Raw genomic sequence first — 24,058 nt, forward strand, 5'->3', positions numbered from 1 at the left:
TAGTTTCAGAAGCAGAGGTGTTAGTTCTTCTCAGAATGTTTGATAAAATTCACCTGTGTAGCCATCTGGTCCAGGACTTTTGCTTGTTGGGAGTTTATTGGTTACTGCTTCAATTTCACAGGTGAAATCTGATTATTCAGAATATCTTATTCTGATTTATTTTTGGAATGTTATATATTTCTAGGAATTTATGCATTTCTTCCATGTTGTCTAGTTTGTTGGCATATATTTTTCATAATATTTTCTTACATACCTTTATATTTCTTTGGTGTCAGTTGTTAATTCTCCACTTTCATTTTGATTTTATTTGGGTCCTTTGTTTTTGATTAAAAGCTTGACAATCTTGTCTTTTCAAAGAACCAGCTCTTGGACTCATTGATCTTTTGTATCATTTTTTTAGAAGCTATTCCATTTATTTCTGCTCTGGTCTTTATTACTTCCTTCTACTTGCTTTGGGCTTTGCCTGTTGTTCTTCTTCAAGCCCTTTAAGTGTGAAGTTAGATTGGGTTTTTTTTACTTTATTTTTTAATTTATAAATCATGATTATTCTATTACAGTTTTCTCAATTTTTTCCCCTTTATCCCCCTCCACCCATCCCGCCCCCACTCCCCACTCCCACAGTCAATTCCCACTCTGTTGTCCATATCCATGGGTCATTCATACATGTTATTTGTCTAGTCCCTTCCCTTTCTTTCCACCATTGCCCTCTTTCCCCATTCCCTCTGGTCACTTTCAGTCTGCTCCATGTTTCTGTGCCTGTGGTTTATTTTGTTCATTAATTTATTTTGTTGAATAGAGTCCACTTATAAGTGAGATCATATGGTATTTGTCTTTCATCAACTGGCTTATTTCACTTGGCTTAATATTCTCCAGTTTCATCCATGTTGTCACCAAAGGTAGCAGTTCCATCTCTCTCCTTCTTTCTTTCTTAAATGCAGATTGATTTTATTTATTTTTTAAATGTCAAAGTTAATTAAAAAAATTTAAAACCATTATAAAGTCTCAGCAATTAAACCAACATGACACCAGCACAGAAATAATCAAGTAGATCAGTGAAATATAATGAACATTCTAGAGACAAACGTATATATCTATCTAAAAATATAAAAAATATGGAATGCTTCACGAATTTGCATGTCATCCCTAGGCAGGGGCCATACTAATCTTCTCTGTATCATTCCAATTTTAGTATATGTGCTGCTGAAGCAAGCACTGAAGTTAGATTGTTTATTTGAGCTCTTTCTTGTTCTTTGAGATAGGTCTGTAATGCTATGAATTTTCCTCTTAGGATTGCTTTCCCAGTTTACCACATATTTTGGATTGTTGTGTCCTCATTTTCATTTGTTTCAAGGTATGTTTTGATTTCTTCCTTGATCTCATTGTTGACCCATTCATTGTTTAATAACATGGTATTTAGCTTCCATGTCATTGCGTGTTTTTCAGTTTTCTTCTTTTGATTGATTTCTACTTTCATAGCATTGTGGCCAGACAAGATGCTTGATATGATTTCAATCTTCTTAAATTTATTGAGAATTTTTTGTGTCCTAGGATGTGGTCTATCCTAGAAAATGTTCCATGTGCACTTGAAAAGTACGTATATTCTGCTGCTTTGGGATGAAATACTCTGAAGACATCAATTAAATCCTTTCTATCTAGTGTGTCATTTAAGGCTGCTGACTTCTTGTTGATTTTCTGTCTGGAAGATCTATCCATTGAAGTCAGTTGGGTGTTAAAGATGCCAACTATCACTGTAGTTCTCTCAATCTTTCCCTTTGTGTCCATTAAGATTTGCTTTACATATTTAGGTGCTCCTATGCTGGGAACATAAATGCTTGTTAGGGTTATATCCTCTTGATGGGTTGCTCCCTATATCATTATGTAGTGCCCTTGTTTGTCTGGTACTATAGCCTTGGTTTTAAAGTCTATTTTGTCAGATATAAGTACAGTTACTCCACCTTTTTTTCCCTTTCCATTTGCATGAAATACATTTTTCCATCCCTTTACTTCTAGTCTGTGCATATCTTTTGATCTGAGATGGGTCTCTTGGAGACAGCATATATATGGGTTTTGTCTTCTTATCCACTCAGCTACCCTTGTCTTTTGGTTGGAGTATTTAATCCATTTACATTTAAAGTGACTATTGATAGATATGCATTTAGGGTCATGTCATTGTTAGACTGTTTTCCTCAGTTTTTTTTTTTCTTTCTCTTTTTCTTCTTTTTAAAGCAAGACCTTTAACATTTGTTGCAGTACTGGTTTGGTGTTTACAAATTCCTTTAGTTAATCTTGTCTGGGAAGCTCCTTATTTCTCCTTTGGTTTTAAATGACAGCCTTGCTAGGTAAAGTAGCCTTGGTTGTAGGTCCTTGCTCTTTATCAAAACTCCTGATTATTTCATGCCATTCCCTTCTGGCCTGAAATTTTCTGTTGAGAAATCAGATGAGAGTTTAATTGTTGCTCCCTTGTATGTAACTACCTGCTTTTCTCTTGAAGCTTTTTGGATTCCCTCCTTATTTTTAAGCCTTGTCATTTTAATTATGATGTGTCTTGGTGTAGGCCTCTTTGGGTCCAACTTGTTTGGGAATCTCTAAGCTCCCTGGACTTGAGGGTTTTTGTTGTTTTGTTTTTTGTTTGTTTGTTTGTTTACTTTATCAGTCATTATTTCTTAAATATGTTCTTGATCTCTTGTTCTCTCTTCTCCTTCTGGTATTCCCATGAGGCAGATGTTGTTATGCTTCATTGTGTCCAAAATGTTTCTTAAGCTCTCCTAATTTTTTTCAATTCTTTTTTCTTCTTGCTGCTCTGCCTGGGTGTTTGTTGTTTGTTTTTTTTCCTACCTTTTTTTCCAATTCACTTATTAGATCTTCTGCTTCATCTCATCTACTGTTTCTTTTCCTTCCTGTGTATTATTTATTTCAGATACTGCATTTTTTATGTCTGACTAGTCCCTTTTTATGGTTTCTATGTCTTTTTTAATTATGTTGAGTATCCTTATAATCATTACTCTAAACTCTCTATGTGATAAATTGCTTTCCTCCATACCATCTAATTCTTCTGAAAATTCACCTGTTCTTTCATCTGAGGTCTGTTTCTTTGTCTTCCCATTTTGGCTACTTTGTATTTTCTAACTTAGTTCAAAATCAATAACTGATATAGCCTTAAGCTATAATCAGCCACCTGGCTTAAGCACCACAGGGTGGGACAGAGCAATTCCTGCAAGCAGGGCTATTGCTTCCCCTCAGGCTGAGGCCCTTGGATAGCAGTGCTCTTCCTGAGAGTAATGGCTTCTGCAGTGTGAGTAATGACTCATCACAGGAATGCTGGCAGCTGTTCCTTCAGTTATCTCACCCCAGTGCCACCAAATCCAGACGCCCTTCAAGCATCTCTAATCCACTCTGCCCTTCCTCTGCTGGAGCCCAGGGTAAGCAGCTACAAATGAAATTTTGTGTGTTGGCCCTTTAAGAGACATCTTCCTCTATAGTAGTCTCTCCTTGTCAGACAGAAACCCTGCAGCTTTTCACAGCTGGATGTTTTCTGGGTACCTTTCTGGCTCTGGTGCTTTAGATTGGGGAGCCCAGTTTGGGGTTTAGACCCTGCACTTCTCAGGGGAACCTTTCATTCACTGAAATATCCCTCTAGCCCTTCAGCTGCCACCCATGGGAGCCCAACCAGCCCTCTCACACCTCCTTTGCACTTCCTAACAGTCTTGTTGTGGTGAATTGGTTTATTCTGTCTGTCTGTAATTATAAGGCTTTTCTCCACTTAGTGTTCTGTTGGCTATTCAGGATGATTTCTGAACAATTTAGTTGTAATTCAAAATTGGGCGTGGGAGGAGTTTAGTGTAGCTTCCACTTACACCTACACCATCTTGGATCTCCAAGACAAAAAAAAAACAAACAACTATATCTTCTAAATCTTTGATGGTAAAACTATTTTCTGAAGTACTATTAAGAATATGACAACTTTTCTGATTTAAACTTCTGGCACAAGAAGGCTGAGGGGTTCTCACTCAGTCCTTCCTACTATAATGATCTTCAATCCACAAGTCAGAAATAATGGTAGAGGTCTTCCAGCATTTAGGAATGTGTGTACCAATTACATAACCAGAGATCAGAGAAAGAGCCACAGTGTATGTGTGTGGACTCATTGACCCACTGTAAGAAAGGCCAAAATTCCCTTTTTTATGTGGATTCTGAGGGCCTCCACAATAATCAGAGGAACATGATGATGTTTTATGTTACCTGTGATAAATGTCAGCTCAACGCTACAGATCAGCAACTTTCAACCAGTGTGATGCATGAATTTTTAAAACATGCAATATATGACTATTTAGTCAGGGGCACTGACCCTTTTTCCCATAGATTGTCAAATAAAATTACCACAACAGCCAACACAGAAATACCTATCTTGTGTGAATGCCCTGTCTTGAACCATAAATATAGAGGTCATATAATAGAGTTGCATCATATGGGTCATGTTACATAATAAGATTGTGTCTGATTGGTTAACTCTTGGTACCAGAAATTCTTTTATACAAATACAGGCACCTTATTGTAAAAAGTCACTTTGGAGCAAAAAAGGTAAGTAATTATCATTATTATTATTTTTTAAATCAATCAACATTAACTCATTTTTTTCAGATTGGCTATATATGTGCATGTGCATGCACACGCACACCCATTTGCAGTACAGAACTTTTTTTCTTTTTATAGATTCGAGGAAATATACTTTAGTTTTATTTTTATATCACATTTATTCTATTACAGTTGTCTCAATTTTTCATCCTTTGCCCTCCTCCACCCATCCCACCAGGCCCCCCCATTCCCACAGTCAATTCCCACACTGTTGTCAATATCTATGAGTCTTTCATACATGTTCTTTGTTTAGTTTCTTCTCCTTCTTTCCACCATTGTCCTCCTTCCTCATTCCCTCTGGTCACTTTCAGTCTGCTCCATGTTCCCTTGCCTGTATTTTATTTTGTTCATTAGTTTATTTTGGTGAATAGATTCCACTTGTAAGTGAGATCATATGGTATTTGTCTTTCATCAACTGGCTTATTTCACTTGGCTTAATATTCTCCAGTTCCATCCATTCTGTCGCAAAAGGTAGGAGTTCCTTCTTTCTTTCTTTATTAATGCAGACTGGTTTTATTTATTTATTTTTTAATGTCAAGATCTATTATAAAATACTAAAAAATTTAAATCCATTATAAATTCTCTGCAATCATGACACCTGCACAGAAATAATTAAGTAGATCAATGAAATAAAATGAGCACTCCAGAAAAAAATGTATACATCTTTCTAACAATGTAATATATGATTAAATTGATACTTCAAATAGATGGGGAAAATAAGTTTTATTCAAAATATAAGTTGCATGGACCACTATTACTTAAAATAAAACAAATATAGAGCCCTACTTCACATATTATACAACAAATATTCAGATGAGTTAAAACTCAATATTTAAATCTCAGGATTTCTAGGAGAAAATACAAAATAATATTTTTCTAGGCCTGAAGCAAAATATTCAAATCCAGAAGCTATAAAGTAAAATATTGACAATATGACTATATTAATCATTTAGACTATACAGTAATATTCATGTAAAAAAAGTTAAAGGACAAGTAAAATAGGAAAGTATTTACAACACATCCATAAAAGGTTTAATAGTTGTTTCAAGGTTTTGGGGGGGGTTTAGGGAAAAATATTCTACAAAGATTTCATCAAAAAATGGATAAAGAATAGCAAAAAGTCATTTAAACCTTTTTAAAAAATAATAGAAATAGGCAAAAATATAAAAAAACAAGTTTAGTATCAACAAATAATAAAGTAACAATTAAATTAACACATCATTGTCACAATCAAATTAATAAGTATTAAAAATTTTGGTAATATCAAGTACTGGTGACTGTGAGAGGAACTGGGTAGTCATAGACTCTTTTTCTTTATCTTCTTAAAGCAGTCCCTTTAGCATACCTTGAAATGCTGGTTTGGTGGAACTATATTCTTTTAGCCTTCTTTTGTCTGGGAAACTCCTTATTTCTCCTTCCATTTTAATTGAGAGCCTTGCTGGGTAGAGCAGTCTTGGTGGCAGGCCTTGGCTTTTCATGACTTGGAATATTACTTTCCATTCCCTTCTGGCTTGTAGTGTTTCTGTGGAGAAGTCAGCTGTTAGCCATATTGGGGTTCCCTCATCTGTTACTACCTCTTTCCCCTTGCTTCCTTTAGGATTCTCTGTTTGTCTTTGATATTTGCCATTTTAATGATGATGTGTCTTGGAGTGGGCCTCATTGGGTTCCTCTCGAATGGGACCCTCTGTGCTTCCTGGACGTGTGTGGCTTTGTCTCTCCTCCAATTATGGAAGTTTTCCATCATTACTTTTTCAAACAGGTTCTCTATCCCTTCCTCATCATCTTCTCCTTCTGGTATCCTTATTATACGGATATTATTACGTTTCAGTTTGTCCTGCATTTCCCTCAATGCCTCTTCATTAGTTTTTAGTCTTTTTTTCATTTTCTTGCTCTTTCTAGGAACTTTTTTCTACCTTATCCTCCAGCTCACTGATTTGATCCTCTGCTTCATCTAACCTGCTTTTGATTCCTTCTACTGTGTTCTTCAATTCAGAAATTGTATTCTTCATGTCCTCTTGTATCTTTTTAATAGTTTCTATGTCCTTTTTCATTCTGATATAATTTGCAGTAAGTTGCGCATAGTTTCCCTGCAGTTTTTTGTAATTCTGCTGAGCTCACTGAGCTCATTGAGCTTCAATAGAACCATTGTTTGGAATTCAATGCCTAATAGTTTACTTGCCTCTATTTCATTTAGCTGTCTTTCTGGGGATTCCTCCTTTCCCTTCGACTGGGGGGGTCTTTATTTGTCTTCCCATTATTTGTGAGACTCTTCTTTTTTGCTTCTGCTTCTTAAATTGATCTGTCTTTACTTCCTGACTTTGTGGTTTGAACTGCTATGGTAGGAAACCACTGTTTGTTCTTCTTTTTCTTTTCTTTCTGGATCTGCCTCTGATGATGTCAGATTTTGGCCCTGTGTGACCTTAGGCAGTCTTTAAGAGACTTCCAGGACTCTACCCTCTGTGGCTGTCTCCTTCAGCTGTTAATCTAGTCACTCTGCACTCAGCAAACTGGCTTATAGACACCATAGGGCAGGGCAGAGTCCTTCCTGGCAGTGGGTTTATCGGCTCCTCTCACACTGCTTCTGCTCAGGGGAGTGGTCTCCCTGAGCCATATGGCTGCTGCATAATGGGGGAGGTGTCAGCACTGGGATCCTGCCAGCTACTCTCTCCATTCTCTCCCCAAAGCCTCCATCTCCGGTCTCTCCTCAAGTGTCTCTAGTCCACTCTGTGCTCCCTTTAGCCAGGGATCTACTATCTATGGTGGCCACTCTGTCCTAACCGTCAGGTTTTAGCACTACCAGGCTTAGTCTGAGCCTCATGGGGTTGGGGTTATTGGGTCCTCTCACGCTGTTGCCGATCAGGGGAGTGGTCTGCTTGAGCAAGATTGTTGCTGCCACATGGGGGATGAGCCAGCGCCAGGATCCTGCTGGCTACTGTCTCAGTTCTCTCCCCAAAGCCTCCTTCCCCAGTCTCTCCTCAGTTGTCTCCAGCCCACTCTGCCCCTGCCTTTGCTGGAGACCAGAGTAAGTGGTTGCAAATAAAAATTTATGCATTGCCCCTTTAAATATCTCTTTCCATCTCTAGCCACCTTTCTCTGGCAGAGAGTGATCCTGGTACTTTTCAGAGCTGGCTGTTATCTCTGTGCTTTTTGAGATCTGCTGCTGTAGGGTGGAGATCCCTGCTTATGGTTTAGACTCCACTCTTCTCAGGGGGATCCAACTGGCCATTTGAATATCATTCTGGTGCTGATGCCTGTAGGCTCCCCACCTGCCTTCTCAAGTCTCTACCGCAGTCCTTGCCAGTTAGGTTGTGCTAAAGTTGATTCTTGTGTCTGCATGAGGTTAAAAGGCTCCTCTCCAGCTATTGTTCAGTTGTTTGTTCCAGGTGATTTCTCCACAATTTATTTGTAATTCCAGGTTGGTCCAGGGAGCTGTTCAGTGTGACTTCCACTCACTCCTCTGCCATCTTGATCCAAAAATTTTAATAATTAGTTTATATGTCATGAGATGAAAAAGGTTGAAAATCACTGCTATTGATAACAGTTTCAGAGTCTAACTATTCTGTTTTGCTCAGTGTACAACTCTTCTGGAAAATGGATGAAGTCTTTTTGGGGGATATATGAAGAGAAGATTTACTGTTTATATGTGAGGTGACTCATCATCATCTTGTGTCAATAAGTCTGTGAACTAGAAACTTGTAAGGGAGTGAAACTTCCAGTTATGACATCTGACTCCATCCTGCTGGTTACTAGCTTTCTATTTTAAAAATATATAACCAAATTTAGCAACAGCCTAGTTGGCTCCCCATGTAGAAACATCATGATCTATTTCAATTGCCATCAATTTCTGTGCATCAGGTATTACTATCACCATTCCATCTACACTATTACATTAATAGTGCTTGCGGGCTAAGAGTTTCAACCTGGCCTCCATAATTCCACAATCTTATAATTCACATTGATATTGTAGAGTCCATTTCCATTGTAGAATTTCACACTATTGATTGCATTCACAGATACCAACAATCACTGAGCTCACATGTACTAGTGTCTCCATCACTAATGCAGCCCTTAGTAGAGGAGTGACCTTTGGCCCTCCTAGGGTACAAAGTCAGTTGTTGAATTTTTAAGTCTTACATTATAAATAATTCTACCCCCTCTTTAGCATTCCATGCAATTTTAGGTATCTTTACCTTGGTTACTATAGGCAATCAGCACAAGAAATCTTCAAAAAGGCATTCATGTAAGTGTTAGGACCAACTCCAAGTTGGCTTGACAGAACATTAAAGTTCATAAATAAAGTACATGAAAGGAAGGTGGCAACTGAATGCCACAGGTGATCTATGATTTTCTTCTCTCATAAAGGACATCATTAGGACAATTGGTAGACTTTGAATAAAATTAATATATTAGCTGAATATTTCAATAATATTATTTTCTTAATTTTGATCACTATAATAAAGTTTTATGAGAATGTTCTTGATTTTGGGAAATATACATTGAAGTATTTAGTGTTAAAGGGCAAAATATCTCTAACTTACTCTCAGTTGAAATTATATATGTATGTATACACACACACACACACACACACACACACACATATATATATATATATATATATATATACACACATATATATATATATAATGCACATGCTAGGAATGTGTAAAAAGAAGTGAAGATGTTGCTTGGTGGCTGATATTATTGTGATGCTCAGGTAGCATCCTTTGACTTTATGTCATATGAAGAGAAAAAAACCCTAATTTGTATAAGAAACTTTTTTGCACATCTTTGTTTTTCACATTACAGTCTATTGTACTTCCTAACTAATAGCTCATGTATTATAGATTAAATGTGATTTAGGGACATAGCCCTCTCAATGTATAGAGATGGCGTTTTCTTCCTTATTTCTCATTCTCTTCAATGTCTCTAGGTCAATCTGAGCACGATTAATTATATCAGGGCACCTTCATCTGGAAGGTTACAACATATTATTAACTAGAGTAATGTAGCTTAATAACTCTAATAAAAGTATCATTCCATTTTTAAAAACAAACAAAAAACTCATAAAACATTAATCAGATGTCTAGAGTCTATCCTGAATATATTTCTTGAGGGTAATGGATTAGAAATTTTAATCCACTTGTGTTTAAACTTCATGAAATCATGGAATGTTTTTGTTTTTCTCACTGTTATATCTCTAGGTCCTTCAACAATATAGGTAGAGAGTAGGTCCTCAATAAGTATTTGTTGGAAAAATAAAATAAAGTGGCCTATTTCACAAGTTAGTGTGCTTCCTGTTATCAGAAGTAACTAAGGACCTGCTAAATGACCTCTAGGCATGGATACTGTACAGGAGATTGTTCTATCAGGTAGAAGGTTAGAAGAAATCACTGCAAAGGTCACTTCCAATTCTTTTATGTTCAACTCTATGATAGATCTGTGATTTGGCTTAAAATAAATGACAAACACTTTTCAGCAAACTAATTAAGGCATATTGTAACAGGAAAAGCCTTTAAATAAGATAGATTACATTCAGATTTGGTGGACAACCAATCAATGAAATAGACACATCTGTGCAAAGGAGAATAACAGTGAATATACTACTGATGAATTTCTAGCAGTGTGCAGTCCAATGAACTAGACAGTTTGTCTTTCCAGAGTGGAATTTAGAGGCTATTTCCTTACCTCATATTGTTTGCTCTCTTTTTCTTTTAAATAGAAAGCAAGTGAATATGCCAATCACAAAATTCTCCTGAAGCTTGAGACACTATGTACTGAAATGATTTTCCCTTTGACATACTGTATGTGCATCTTAAATCTTCATCTGCACGGTTGAATCTATGTTCTCAATTAAGTTGGTATGAGTTGTTGCCTTCATGTAGCAAAGTAGGAGCTATTTTCTATCATGTTCCTTTCCAAGTCTGTCACTCAAATGATTTTTAAATAGTGATCTTAGTTCCCACTATTTATTCTGCTCATTTGAAGCAGAAGTCACAGATTAAGGCTAAACTGCATTCCCCCCTAGGATGCAAGTCTATCTGGAAACATTGGAAGAAAAATTTTAAGTACATGTTGGTTTCTGCTTGTATGGAAGACCAAGGAAAGAACTGGCTTTAAGGGCTTAAATCTACCATTAAATTATGTGTTCTACTTATTTATATTCATTTTTCTCTCTTTTCTTGCCTTAATAAATATTTAAAAAATATTTATTCTTTATTAGTTGTTAGATATACATTATTTTATATTTTTAACAGTAATGCTAGAGTAGTGGTACTCAAAATGTGGTCTACAGATTTATGACAATTCTTAAGGCATTTTCAAAGGTCCATCAGGTCAAGATTATCACAAGAATAGTTAAAATCATTTTTCTTTAAAACTGTTGATATTTGCGCAGATGGTGCAAAAGTAATAGCAGGTAGCTCTGGCTGGGTTGCTCAGTTGGTTGGAGCATCATCCCATACACCAAAAGGTTGCAGGTTTGGTCCCCAGTCAGGGCACATACCTAGGTTGCGGGTTCAATCCCCGGTCAGGGGTGCACATTTAGGAGGCAATTGATCAATGTTTCCGTACCATCAATGTTTCTCTTTCTCATTCTCTCTTCCCTCCCAACAACCACCACTCCTCTCTCTTCTTCTCTCTCTAAAATTAATAAACATATCCTTGGGTTAGAAATTAAAAAATGGAAACTGTGGGTAAAACTGCTGCTGCCTTAGCACAAATCAAGGAAGTAGCACCAAACTGTACTAGCTCATCATTGTATTCTTTACCAACATGAACTTAAACAGGGAGAAAGTCAGTTTCACTTAAGAATGTCCTTGATATAGCAATTAATTTTATTAAACATCAAACCTTGATCCATGTGTCTGTTTTTATGCCAGTACCATGCTGTTTTTATTACTATGGCCTTATACTACAGTTTGATATTAGCTAGTATGATTCCTTCGACTTTGTTCATTCTTCTCAGGATTGTTGCTGCTATGCAGGGCCTTTTGTGATTCCATATAAAATTTTTGAAATATTTGTTCTAGTTATGTGATTCATAATTGAAATCTTGATAGGAATTGTGTTCTATCTATAGACTACTTTGGGTAGCATGGGCATTTTAACGATGTTAATTCTTCCTGTTAATTCTTCCTATCCATGAACATGGTATGTGCCCAGAAATAAACCCACATCTTTATAGTTAATTAATATTTGACAGAGTAAGCAAGAATGTACAATGGACTAAAGATAGTTTATTCAATAAATGGTCTTGGGAAAATGGGACAGGTATGTGCATAAAAAAGAAACTAGAGCACCTTCTTACACCACATACAAGAATAAATCCAAAATGGATTAAAGACATATGTTAGAAAAAAACTATAAAAATCATGGAAGAAAACATAGGTAGCAAAATCTCAGACATTGCTCCTAGAGATATTTTATCAGCTATATATCCCCAGGCTGGGAAACAAAAGAAAAAGTAAACAAATGGGACTATATCCAACTAAAAATTTTTTCACTGCAAAATAAAACATTAACAAAATAAAAAAGGGAACCGACAAAATGGGAGAACATATTTTCCAATACATCTGACAAGGCATTAATAGCCAAAATTTTTAAAGAACTTACAAAACTCAACATGAAAAAAACAAATGACCCAATTAAAAAATGGGCAAAGGACCTGAATGGACAGTTCTCTAAAGAGGACATACAGATGGCCCATAGACACATGAAAAAATGCTCAACATCACTAATCACTGGAGAAATGAAAACTAAAACCACAACAAGATATCATTTCACACCTGTCAGAATGGCTGTCATCAATAAATAAACAAACATCAAGTGCTGGAGAGGATGTGGAGAAAGGGAAACCCTTTTGCACTGCTGGTGGGAAAGCAGACTGGTGCAGCCTCTGTGGAAAGCAGTATGGAAATACCTCAAAAAGTTTAAAATGTATCTGTCTTTTGACTCAGAGATCCCATTTCTGGGAATATATCTGAAGGAACCCAAAACAATAATTTGAAGGAATATAAGAACCCCTATGTTCATTGCAATATTATTTACAATTGCCAAGATATGGAAGCAGCCCAAATGTCCATCAGTAGATAAGTGGATAAAACAACTATGGGACATTTACACAATGGAATTGTACTCGGCCATAAAAAAGAAAAAAATTTTACCTTCTGCAACAGTATGGATGGGCCTAGAGAACATGATGCTAAGTGATATAAGCCACTCAGAAAGACAAACACCATATGATTTCACTGATATGTGGAGTCTAATGAACAAACTGAACTAACAAGGAAAACACAGACAGACTCATAGATGGAGAACAGATGACAGCTAGTGATGGGGGAGTTAGGGTGTGGAGCGACTAAGCAAAAAGGAAAAAGGACTCACGGACATGGACAACAGTGTAGTGATTGCAGGGGAGAGGAGTATAAGGGGACTAAATGGTAATGGAAAAAATGCAATAAAACTTTTTAAAAAGTGAAAAAAATTAAAAATCAACCCTGAATGCACATGTTTCTTAATATGCTCTGACAAAATGGGAAGTACTCGTAAAGTACTTCTGATGCATAATAAAGTATGATAGTTGAACCGAGGAAAAGCATTGTGCATTTGTTTGAGTTGCAAGTTGAACTAGCCTTGTTTTACACAAAATACAATCTTTGTTTGTAAGAAAACAAAAACTATGTTCATTCATACTTTAGTATTTTGCAGATATTTGCTGAAACAATGAACAGAGAGAGCCGATCTCTTCCAAGGAAACATCTGGCAGCATTTATTTTCAATGGTAAAATTCAAAGTTTCAAGCAAATTTAGAATTTGGTAAAACTGTACATACATCCATCACAGTGAGCATAAGAGCTGCCCAATACTTAAAGATGTTTGTGATGCCATTGGTAGAACTATTACCCTATGTGAATTTTTTATATTGTATAATGCAGTTTTTACTGAATTTATTGGGGAGACATTGATTCACAAAACCATAAAGGTCTCAAGTGTACAACTAAACAAAATATCATCTGCACACTGCATTGTCTGCCTGCCACCCCAAGCAAAGTCTCTTTCTGTCTCCATTTCTCCCCCACTTTGCCAAAATCCGCCAAGCCCTGCCCCCCTTCTCCTCTGGCTATTCCCACACTGTTGTCTGTGTCTATGTTATATACATATATATTTTTTGTTAATCCCTTCACCTTCTTACATCCAGTGTTCCAATACCCTTCCCCTCTGACAGTTGTCAGGCTATTCCATGTATCCATGCCTCTGTTTCTATTTTGTCAGTTTATTTTGTTCATTAGCTCCCACATATAAGCAAGATCATACGGTACTTGTCTTTCTCTGACTGGTTTATTTCACTTAGCATAATAATCTCTAGTTTCATCCATGCTGTCGCAAAAGGTAAAATGTCCTTTTTACAGCTGCATAGTGTTCCGTTGTGTAAATGTACCACAACTTGTTTTATCCACTCATCTACTGATGGGCATTTGGGCTGTTTCCAGATCCTGGCTTGAGATAGACCAATATATTTTAATGTAGTAGAGTATACAAAGTTTAATAATAAGGTTTCAGATTCCACATTGTAACCAAACTTTAAAAATACCACTTGTTGAATTTTGATGCCATATCTAAGGAGAATATCAAGTTATCTGAAGAGCCTAATAAAATAATCTTTTTTTCCAACCATGTCTCTGCATGAGGTTAGATCTTTGGCATATCCTTCAATACCATCAATGTGGTCTTGGGAGAATGGCACACCAGGAGAAGGCATGGAAACTCCACACCCTTTCCCACATACCCTGCCCTAGTCATCTCTTCCATCTTACTATTCTTTAGTTATATCCTATTATAATAACCAATAATCTAAATAGATTGTCAGACATCAGCAAAATGTCAGGAAAATAGGCTCCCTATTTTTCCTCCTCCAAATGATCTATATACAACTACACTAGATCAATTTCCTCTGAAAGAAATCTAAAAACTTGTTGAAAAAATCTACACATCAGGCAACTGAGACAATATCCACATCAAAACAGGTAGAAATGGCTGACACATACTGTTGCTTTAAAATCCACCCTGGGCACTGCATTGTACAATTGGAAGGGAATCCCCAACATCTAGTTTCTGCCTGAAGAGCAAAGGTTTTGGACCACACTTTTAGCACCCCAACTATTAAAGCTGCCACCTAAGGGACTAACTCCCAAATTACCTAGTTTAGGAATCCAGTTGGGCTTAGCATTCACAAATCCTCCCATGTCCACATTAAAGACAGTTACTAAATGAGAACACAAGCACTCCCCACAACTATCCCCATCTGGGGCTCATAACAGAAGGAACAGGCAAAAATGCCCATCTCCATTTCTCACTGGAAGTGGTTTGACTAACTACATTTCTTGCCGCAGCCCAAGGGCCTGTCTTCTAATCAGCCTGCATATAACTGTTGACTGGGATTCCCACAGGAGCCTGAAAGAGCCAGTATACTGTTAATGCCTTCTACCTCTGTCTTGCTACAAACAAAACCAAGCCTCCAGCTTGTCTCTGGGAGAAGCTTGTTCAGATATCTAGTGCCCCAACTCTTATAATTGCCACCAGAGAGAGACCTCCACATTACCTAGTTCTGAGAGCCAACGGGGCTTGACATTTGTAAGTCCTCCAGGACCACATTAAACAAAGACACTTCCCATGATTACAACCCCTGGGCTCATTGCAGAGGAAAGTAGCAAAAATGCCCATCTCCTAGTTACTCACTGAAAGGAAGTTTCTTACACACATTCTCAGCTACAACTCAAGAGTCCAACTTCTCATCAACCTGCATCTAGGTGCTGACTGGGACCCTCCCAGGACCTTAAAAGAGCTGGTGAGCACTTACCCTGCCTTCTCCTTTGGGCTTGCTGCAACAATGAATCCAAGCCTCTCTCTTCCTGGAGGGAACTAGTCCACACATCTAGCATTCTAACGGCTATGGCCATCAGCTGAGTGATGGGTATCCAAATCACACAGCTCTAAGAACTGAGAGGACTTGGCATTTATGAATCTTGTGGGAACATATCAAACTAAGAGACGGTTTTATCCCCCAGACGCAGCACAGAGGGAACAGGCAGAAAGTCAAGGCTCCCAATTTCTCCATGGAAGAGGCTTGACTGCATACTTTTTACAGCTGCTGCATGATATGTTGAGTTTCTCATTAGCCTGCATCTGGGAGTCTGAATGAGTGTATGCAAACTCCCTGAATCTTCTTCTCTCAGCTTAGCCCAGTGATAAAACTAAGTCTCCACTCCTCTCTAAAAGGAGTTTTGTTTTCACACCTGCAAAAACTCCTCAACAAAATACTAGAAAACCTAATTCAACAGCACATTAACAGGATCATACACCAAAATCAAGTGGGATTTATCCCTGAGATTCAAAGTTGGTTCAAAATATGCAAATTGATCAATGTGATATGCCATGTTAAAAGAATGAAAAACAAAACCACATCATCTTAATATATACAAAAACTACTTGAAAATTAATATTTTTTTCAGATTTAAACTATCAGCAAATCAGGTATAGAAGGACTAGACCTCTACTTCATAAAAGTCATATATTATAAGCCCGTAGCTAACATTACACTCAGTTGCAAACCCCTGAAAGTTTTCGTCTAAGATCAGGAACAAGACAGTAATACCCACTCTCACCACTCCTATTCTATATAATATAGTATAATATAATACTGGAAGTCCTAGTCAGGGAAATTAGGCAAGAATCATTTTTTTTTAAAAAAAGAAGTAAAATTTTCTGTTTGCAGGTGACTTTAACACATGCATAGATATTCCTAAAGACTACCAAAAATTGTTAGAACAATAAACAAATATAGTAAATTTGCAGGATACAAAATATATACATAAAATTCAGTTGTGTTTCTATATACTAACAAATTATATAAAATAAATTAAGAAAAAATCCTTTTTGATAGCATCAAAATAATAAAATACTGAGGAGTAAATATAATTAATAAGAGATCTGTACTCTGAAAACTATGAGACATTAATGAAAGAAACTGAAGAAAACACAAATAAATGGAACTATATCATATGTGCATGGATGAGAATTAATATTGTTCAAATGTCAATACTGCTCAAAGCAATCTACTAATTCAATGCAATCTTTATCAAAATTCCAATGGCATTTTTTCCACAGAAGAAGAAAAACATCTTAAAATGTGTATGGAATCACGGAGCCCCAAACAGCCAAACCAGTCTTGAGGAAGAAAAACAAACCTGGAGGCATTAGACTTCCTGGTTTCGAACTATGCTACAACTCTATAGTAATCAAAACAGTGTGGTACTGGCAGAAAAATAGACACATAAATAAGAAGAACAGAGAGCCCAGAAATAAAGCCATGTATATATATGATCAACTGACCTTTGACAAGGAAAGCATGAATATACAATGATGAAAGGATAATCTCTTTAAAAATGGTGCTGGGAAAACTGGGTATTCGCATGCAAAAGAATGAAATTGGTTTCTATCTTATACCATGCATAAAAATCAACTCAAAATGGATCAAAGATTTCAATATAAGAACTGAAACTATAAAATTCCTAGAAGAAAACATACAGATAAAGCTTCTTGGCATTGTTTTTGGAAGTGAGTTTTTGGCTATGACACCAAAAGCACAGGCAACAAAAAAATAATTTAATGGGACATTAACTAAAAAGCCTCTGCACAGCAAAAGGGATGATCATAAAAAACAAAAAGGCAGCCTACAGAATGTGGGGGGAAACTGCAAAGCATTTATCTGATAAGGGGTTAATATCCAAAATATATATTAAAAAGCTCATACAACTTAAGAGCAAAAAAAAAGATTAAAATATGAGTAAAGAATTTTAATAGATATTTTTTTAAAGAACACATACAAATGCCCAACAGGTATATGAAAAAGTGATCAACATCATCCATTACCAGGAAAATGCAAATCAAATCCACAATGAGATTAACACCTCACACCTGTTAGGATGGGTATATCAAACTCACAAGGGTTAACAAGTGTTAGGAAGGGTGTGGAGAAAATAGAACACTTATCCACTGTTGGAGGAATGTAAATTAATACAGCCTTTAGGAAAAACCATATAGAGGCTTTATAAAAAATCAAAAATATAACTACCATATGATCCTAAAATGTCACAGTTATATATCCAAAGTAAATGAAAACATGATATTGAAGAGATATCTGCATTTTCATGTTTATTGCAGCATTATTTACAATAGCCAAGATATGGGAAACTACTTAAATTCCAACCAACTGATGAATGGATAAAAAAAAAGTGGTATATTTATACAACATTATATTATTCAGTCTTTGAAAAGAAGGAAATCTGGCCATTTACAACATTGATGAACCTGAAGGACATTATGCTGAGCGAAATAAGCCAAACAGATAAAGACAAATTCCGCATGACCTTACTCATTTGTGGGATCTAAAAACGTCAGACTCATAGGACCAAAGTAGAACGATTCTTTCCAAGGGTTGGGGGTTGGGAGTAATTGAGAGATGTTGGTGAAAAGGTACAAACTTTTAGTTATAATATGAATAAGTTGTGGTATTTAATGTACAGCATGATGATTTTCATTAATAATACTGCATTGTAAAATTTAAATTTACTAAGAGAACATATCTTAAGCATTCCCACTACAAAAAAATGTGGCTATGTGAGGTGGTAGATGTGTTAAGTTGAACATGGTAATCATTTCACAGCGTTTATGTATATTAAGTCATGACATTGCATACCTTTAAAAATCATATTTTACAACTAAATAAATAGATTTTAATTTGTCAATCATACCTCAATATAGCTGAAGAAAAATTTTAAAATTCAATTACAAAATAAACGCTTTTCCTTCAAGAAAATATTTTTAAAACATAAAAACCAAAAAAAATAAACATTTAAAAACATAAAAACTGGAATGCAGTGTGATAACATATATAAAGTAATGAAATAAACTGTTAACCAAATATTTTATATATGGTAAAACCATTTATCAAAAACAACGGAGAAATTAAGCTATTCCCAGATCAGCAAAAGCAAAGATCATTCATTGCTAGATCTGCCCTACTAGAAATGCTATAAACAACCTTTCAGTAATTAAAAAAAGACACTAGATTTTAACTTGAAACCATGCAAAAAAATTAGAGAATATTGATAAAGGTAACTACATAGATAAATATAAAGCAAATACTTTAGTTTGTAACTCCTTTTTTTCTTTTTTTTCCTGATTTTATTTATTTATTTTTAGACAGAGGGGAAGGGAGGGAGAAAGAGAGGGAGAGCAACACTAGTGGTTACCTCTCAAACACCACCTAGTTGGGACCTGGCCCACAATCCAGGAATGTCCCCTCTCTGGGATTCCAACTGGTGACCCTTTGGTTCACAGGCGGTCACTCAATCCACTGAGCCACACCAGCCAGTGCACATAACTCCTAATTTTTCTTCATGACATAAAAGACAAATGCATAAAAATATAATTAAACATACATTATACATACATTAAATATACATTATTTCATCTAATGTATAAAGATATAATTTGTAACAATAACAACACAGGGGAGGAGTGATGAATGAAAATATATAGAAATGGAGTCACTGTATACTACTGAAGCTAAGATAGAATTAATTAAAATTGGGTTATTATAAGTTTAAGACATTAATTTTAATGATCAAAGTTATGACTAAGAAAGTCACTAAAAACACAAAAAAAGAAAAAAATTAAAATGGTGTACTACAACAAATCAACGAAATATAAAAGAAGGCAATAATCTAGGAATTGAGAAACAGAAGCTGTATAGATAACAAATAAAAAATGACAGAATTCCTTTCTTATCAATAACTACTTTAAAAGTTAATGAAGTAAACATCACAATTAAAATAATGAATTAAAAACCATGATCTATTCATACACTGTCTACAAGTTATTCATTTCCAATTCAGTGATACAAATAGGCTGAAGTGAAAGCACGGTAAAAGATATTCTATGCAAATAATGACCAGAAGGAAGAGGTGATGGTTATACAAATCTCAGAAAAAAAAATAGACTTTAAATTTTTAAAAATCAGTCATAAAAGACAAAGAAATACATTGTATATTGAAAAAAGGATCAATCTATGAAGAACAAAGAGCAACTATAAATATATACACTCCTTATTTTAATTTTTACTTTATTATTTGTGGAAACTAAATCTGTTTTCGTATATATCTTGCCTATTTCTATTTTTTAAAAAAAACTTTAAGTGACTTTTTGGTATTCATTTTTTAACCCTTTTTTAATAAAAAAATACATTTTTTGATTAAATGTTTGTAGATTTTCCCCCCAAAAAATATTAACCTTATTTAGATGTGTTGTAAATACTTTCATATTCTATTACTTGTCCTTTAAATATTTATTATGTATACTACTATATAGTCTTAAATGTTTAATATAGTCATATTGTCAATATTTTACTTTACAGCTTCTGGGTTCGAATATTTTACTTCAGGGTAAGAAAAATATTATTTTTTATTTTCTCCAGAAACTCCTTAGATTCTACATATTGATTTTTAACTCACCTGAATATCTCTTGAGTAGTGTGTGAGATAGGGCTCTATATTTTTTATTTCAAATAATAGTGGTACATGCACCTTATTTGTTGAATAAACCTTATTTTCCCCATTGGTTTGAAATATCAATTTAATCATATGTTACATTATTAGAAAGATATATATGTTTGTTTCTAGAATTCTCATTTTAATTCATTGATCTATTTGATTATTTCTGTAGTGGTATAATTTTTTAATTGCTGAGAACTTATAAGGGATTTAAATGTTTTTATATTTCATAATGGATTTTGACAATTAAAATAAATAAATAAATACATAAATAAATAAATACATAAATAAATAAAATATGCATTAAAAAAAGAAAGAGGAATCAAGATGGTGGAGGAGTGACTGAAAGTCACACTGACCGCCTTCCAGGACCAACCTGGAATTACAACTAAATTGTGGAGAAATCATCAGGAACAAGCAACGGAACAATAGTGAGAGAGGAGCCTTGTTACCTCGGACGCAGAAGAATCAGCTTTACCACAATCTAACTGCCACTTACCCTGGACTCCAGCAATGGGGGTGTCGGGGAGAATGGACTAGAGACCCCTGAGGAGACACTGGAGAAGGAGGCTTTGGGGACAGAACTGAGAGAATAGCCGACTGGATCTCGGTACTAACTCATCCCCCACGCAGCAGCAGCCATCTTGCTCAGGCTGAGATGACACCCCCTGAGTGGCACCAGCATCTGAGGACCCAATAGCCCTGCCCTCAGGTGGGATTCCACCCCACCCGATGCTGTCTAAGCCACGTGCTGAGTGCAGAGTGACAGCCACAGAGGGTAGATCCCTGGCTAAAGGGGGCACAGAGAGGTCTGGAGACACTTGAGGAGAGACTAGGGATGGAGGCTTTGTGGAGAGAATGAAGAGAGTGGCTGGCAGGATCCCAGTGCTGACTCCTCCCCCATACTGCAGCAGCATGAGAGGACCCAATAACCCTGCCCACAGGGGACTCTGCCCCACCCTGAGCTGTCTAAGGTAGCCTGCTGAGTGCGGAGTGACTAGATTAACAGCTGAAGGAGGCACCACAGACAGCAGATTCCTGGAAGCCTCTAAAACACTGCCTAAAGTCAGATAAGGTCAACATCTGACATCATCAGAGGCAGATTCAGAAAGAAAAAATCAGTGGTCTCCTACCACAGAAGTTCACACCACAAAGTCAGGAAATCAAGGCAGGTCAATTTAAGAAGCAGAGGCAAAAGAGAAGAGTCTCACAAATAATGGAAAGACAAAGAACCACCCCTGAGTCAAAGGGAAAGGAGGAATCCCCAGAAAGACAGCTAAATGAAATAGAGGCAAGTAAACTATTAGGCATTGAATTCCAAACAATGGTTCTATTGAAGCTCAATGAGCTCAGTGAGCTCAGCAGAATTACAAAAAACTACAGGGAAACTACAAGGACCTTAAAACAAACTATATCAGCATGAAAAAGGACATAGAATCTATCAATAAGAGGCAAGAGGAAATGAAGAAGACAATTTCTGAATTGAAGAACACAGTAGAAGGAATTAAAAGCAGGCTAGATGAAGCAGAGGATTGAATCAGAGAGCTGGAGAACAAGGTAGAAAAAAGCTCCCAGAAAAAGCAAGAAAATGAAAAAAGACTAAAAACTAATGAAGAGGCATTGAGGGAAATGCAGGACAACCTGAATCTTAATAATATCTGTATAATAGGGATACCAGAAGGAGAAGAGGATGAGGAAGGGATAGAGAACCTCTTTGAAAGAGGATTAATGGAAAATTTCCCTATTTGAGAGAAAAAGTCACATAAGTCCCGGAAGCACAGAGAGTCCCATTCAAGAGGAACTGAATGAGGCCCACTCTAAGACAGATCATTATTAAAATGGAAAATATCAAAGACAAACAGAATCCTAAAGGCAGCAAGGGAAAAAGTGGTAATAACATATAAGGGAACCTCGATACAGATAGCATCTGACTTCTCAACAGAAACACTGCAAGCCAGAAGGGAGTGGTAAGAAATATGCCAAGTAATGAAAAACAAAGACTGCAACCAAGACTGCTCTATGCAGCAAGGCTCTCAATTAAAATGGAAGGTGAAATAAGGAGTTTCCCAGACAAAAGAAGGCTAAAAAATACACCTCCACCAAACCAGCATCGCAAAATATCCTAAGGGGTCTGCTTTTAGATGAAGAAAGAGAGTCTGTGAATAACCAGTTCCTTTCACAATTGCCAATACTTGATATTACCAATATTTTTTAATATGTATTAATCTGTGACAATGATGTGTTATTTTAATTGTCACTTTATTATTTGTTGAAACTAAACCTGTTTTTTGTATATTTCTTGCCTATTTCTATTATTTCTAAAAAGCTTCAAATGACTTTTTGGTATTCTTTATCCATTTTTTTATTAAATGTTTGTAGAATTTTTCCCCCACAAAAAAACAAAAAAAAAAAAAAACAAAAGACAAAAAAAACCATTAACCCTTTTTTAGATGTGTTGCAAATACTTTCCTATTCTATTACTTGTCCTTTAACTTTTTTATATGTCTATTACTGTACAGTCTTTAATGTTTAATATAGTCTTATTGTCAATATTTTACTTTATAGCTTCCAGGTTTGAATATTTCACTTCAGGGTAAGAAATGTATTATTTTGTATTTTTCTCCGAAAACTCCTTAGATTCTACATATTGATTTTTAACTCACCTGAATATTTCTTGAATACTATGTGAAATAGGGCTCTATATTTCTTTTATTTCAAGTAATAGTGGTCCATGCACCTTATTTGTTGAATAAGCCTTATTTTACCCATTGATTTGACATATCAACTTAATCATATATTACATTGTTAGATATATACGTTTGTCTCTCGAATGCTCATTATAGTTCATTGATCTACTGCATTATTTCTTTGCTGCTGTCATGTTGGTTTAATTGCTGAGACTTTATAATGGTCTTAAACTTTGTAATATTTTATAATTAATTTTGACATTTAAAAATAAATAAATATGATCAATCTGCAAAAAAGAAAGAGAGAGAGAGAGAGAGAGAGAGAGAGAGAGAGGAACTCCTACCTTTTGCAACAACATGGATGGAACTGGAGAATATTAAGCTAAGTGAAATAAGCCAGTTGATGAAAGACAAATACCATATGATCTCACCTAGAAGTGGACTCTATGCAACAAAATAAATTAATGAACAAAATAAACCACAGGCATGGAAACATGGAGCAGACTGAAAGTGACCAGAGGGGATGGGGAAGGAGGACAATGGTAGAAAGGAGGGGAAGGGACTAGACAAAGAACATGTATGAATGGCCCATGGATGTGGACAACGAAGTGGGAATTGACTGTGGGAGAGGGGGACTGGGTGGGACGGGTGGAGGGAGGCAAAGGGGGAAAAATTGAGACAACTGTAATAGAATAAATATGATTTAAAAATAAAAAGAATAAATATATACACACCTAACAACAGTGTTCCAAAATATACGAATTAAGAACTGATAGAATTGAAGGGAGTATTAGATAACTCTGTAATATTAGCTGGAGATGACAATACCCCACTTTCAATATTGAATAGACCAGCTATACATAGATAAATAAGTAGAAAACTTAACAAGTCTATAAACCACATAGAACTAACAGACATATTCAAACAGTCCTCCCGATAAGGAGACTATGCATTATTGTCAAGTGTACATGACATATTCTCTAGGATGGAAGATATTTTATTTTTCTAATCTTTTTTTAAGATTGTATTTTTATTTGTTTGTTTGTTTGTTTGTTTATTATTCTTCAAGTACATTTGTTTCCATTTTCCTGCCACCACTTTCCCCTGCCCCACCTCTGACCCTCAATCCTT

The 24,058-nt window shown here is 35.8% G+C and overlaps 1 non-coding gene across 1 annotated transcript; it reads right to left on the minus strand.

Moving 5' to 3' along the window:
* Positions 1-1,106: 1,106 nt before the first annotated feature.
* LOC129073388 (U6 spliceosomal RNA) lies at positions 1,107-1,213 on the minus strand. Its single transcript, XR_008529432.1, has one exon. It is a non-coding gene; the product is annotated as a U6 spliceosomal RNA (small nuclear RNA).
* Positions 1,214-24,058: the final 22,845 nt, after the last annotated feature.

The sequence above is a fragment of the Pteronotus mesoamericanus genome, unplaced genomic scaffold, assembly GCF_021234165.1.
Source record: "Pteronotus mesoamericanus isolate MK-2021 breed Mesoamerican mustached bat unplaced genomic scaffold, CSHL_Meso_final contig_40, whole genome shotgun sequence".
In the NCBI taxonomy this organism is placed as follows: domain Eukaryota; kingdom Metazoa; phylum Chordata; class Mammalia; order Chiroptera; family Mormoopidae; genus Pteronotus; species Pteronotus mesoamericanus.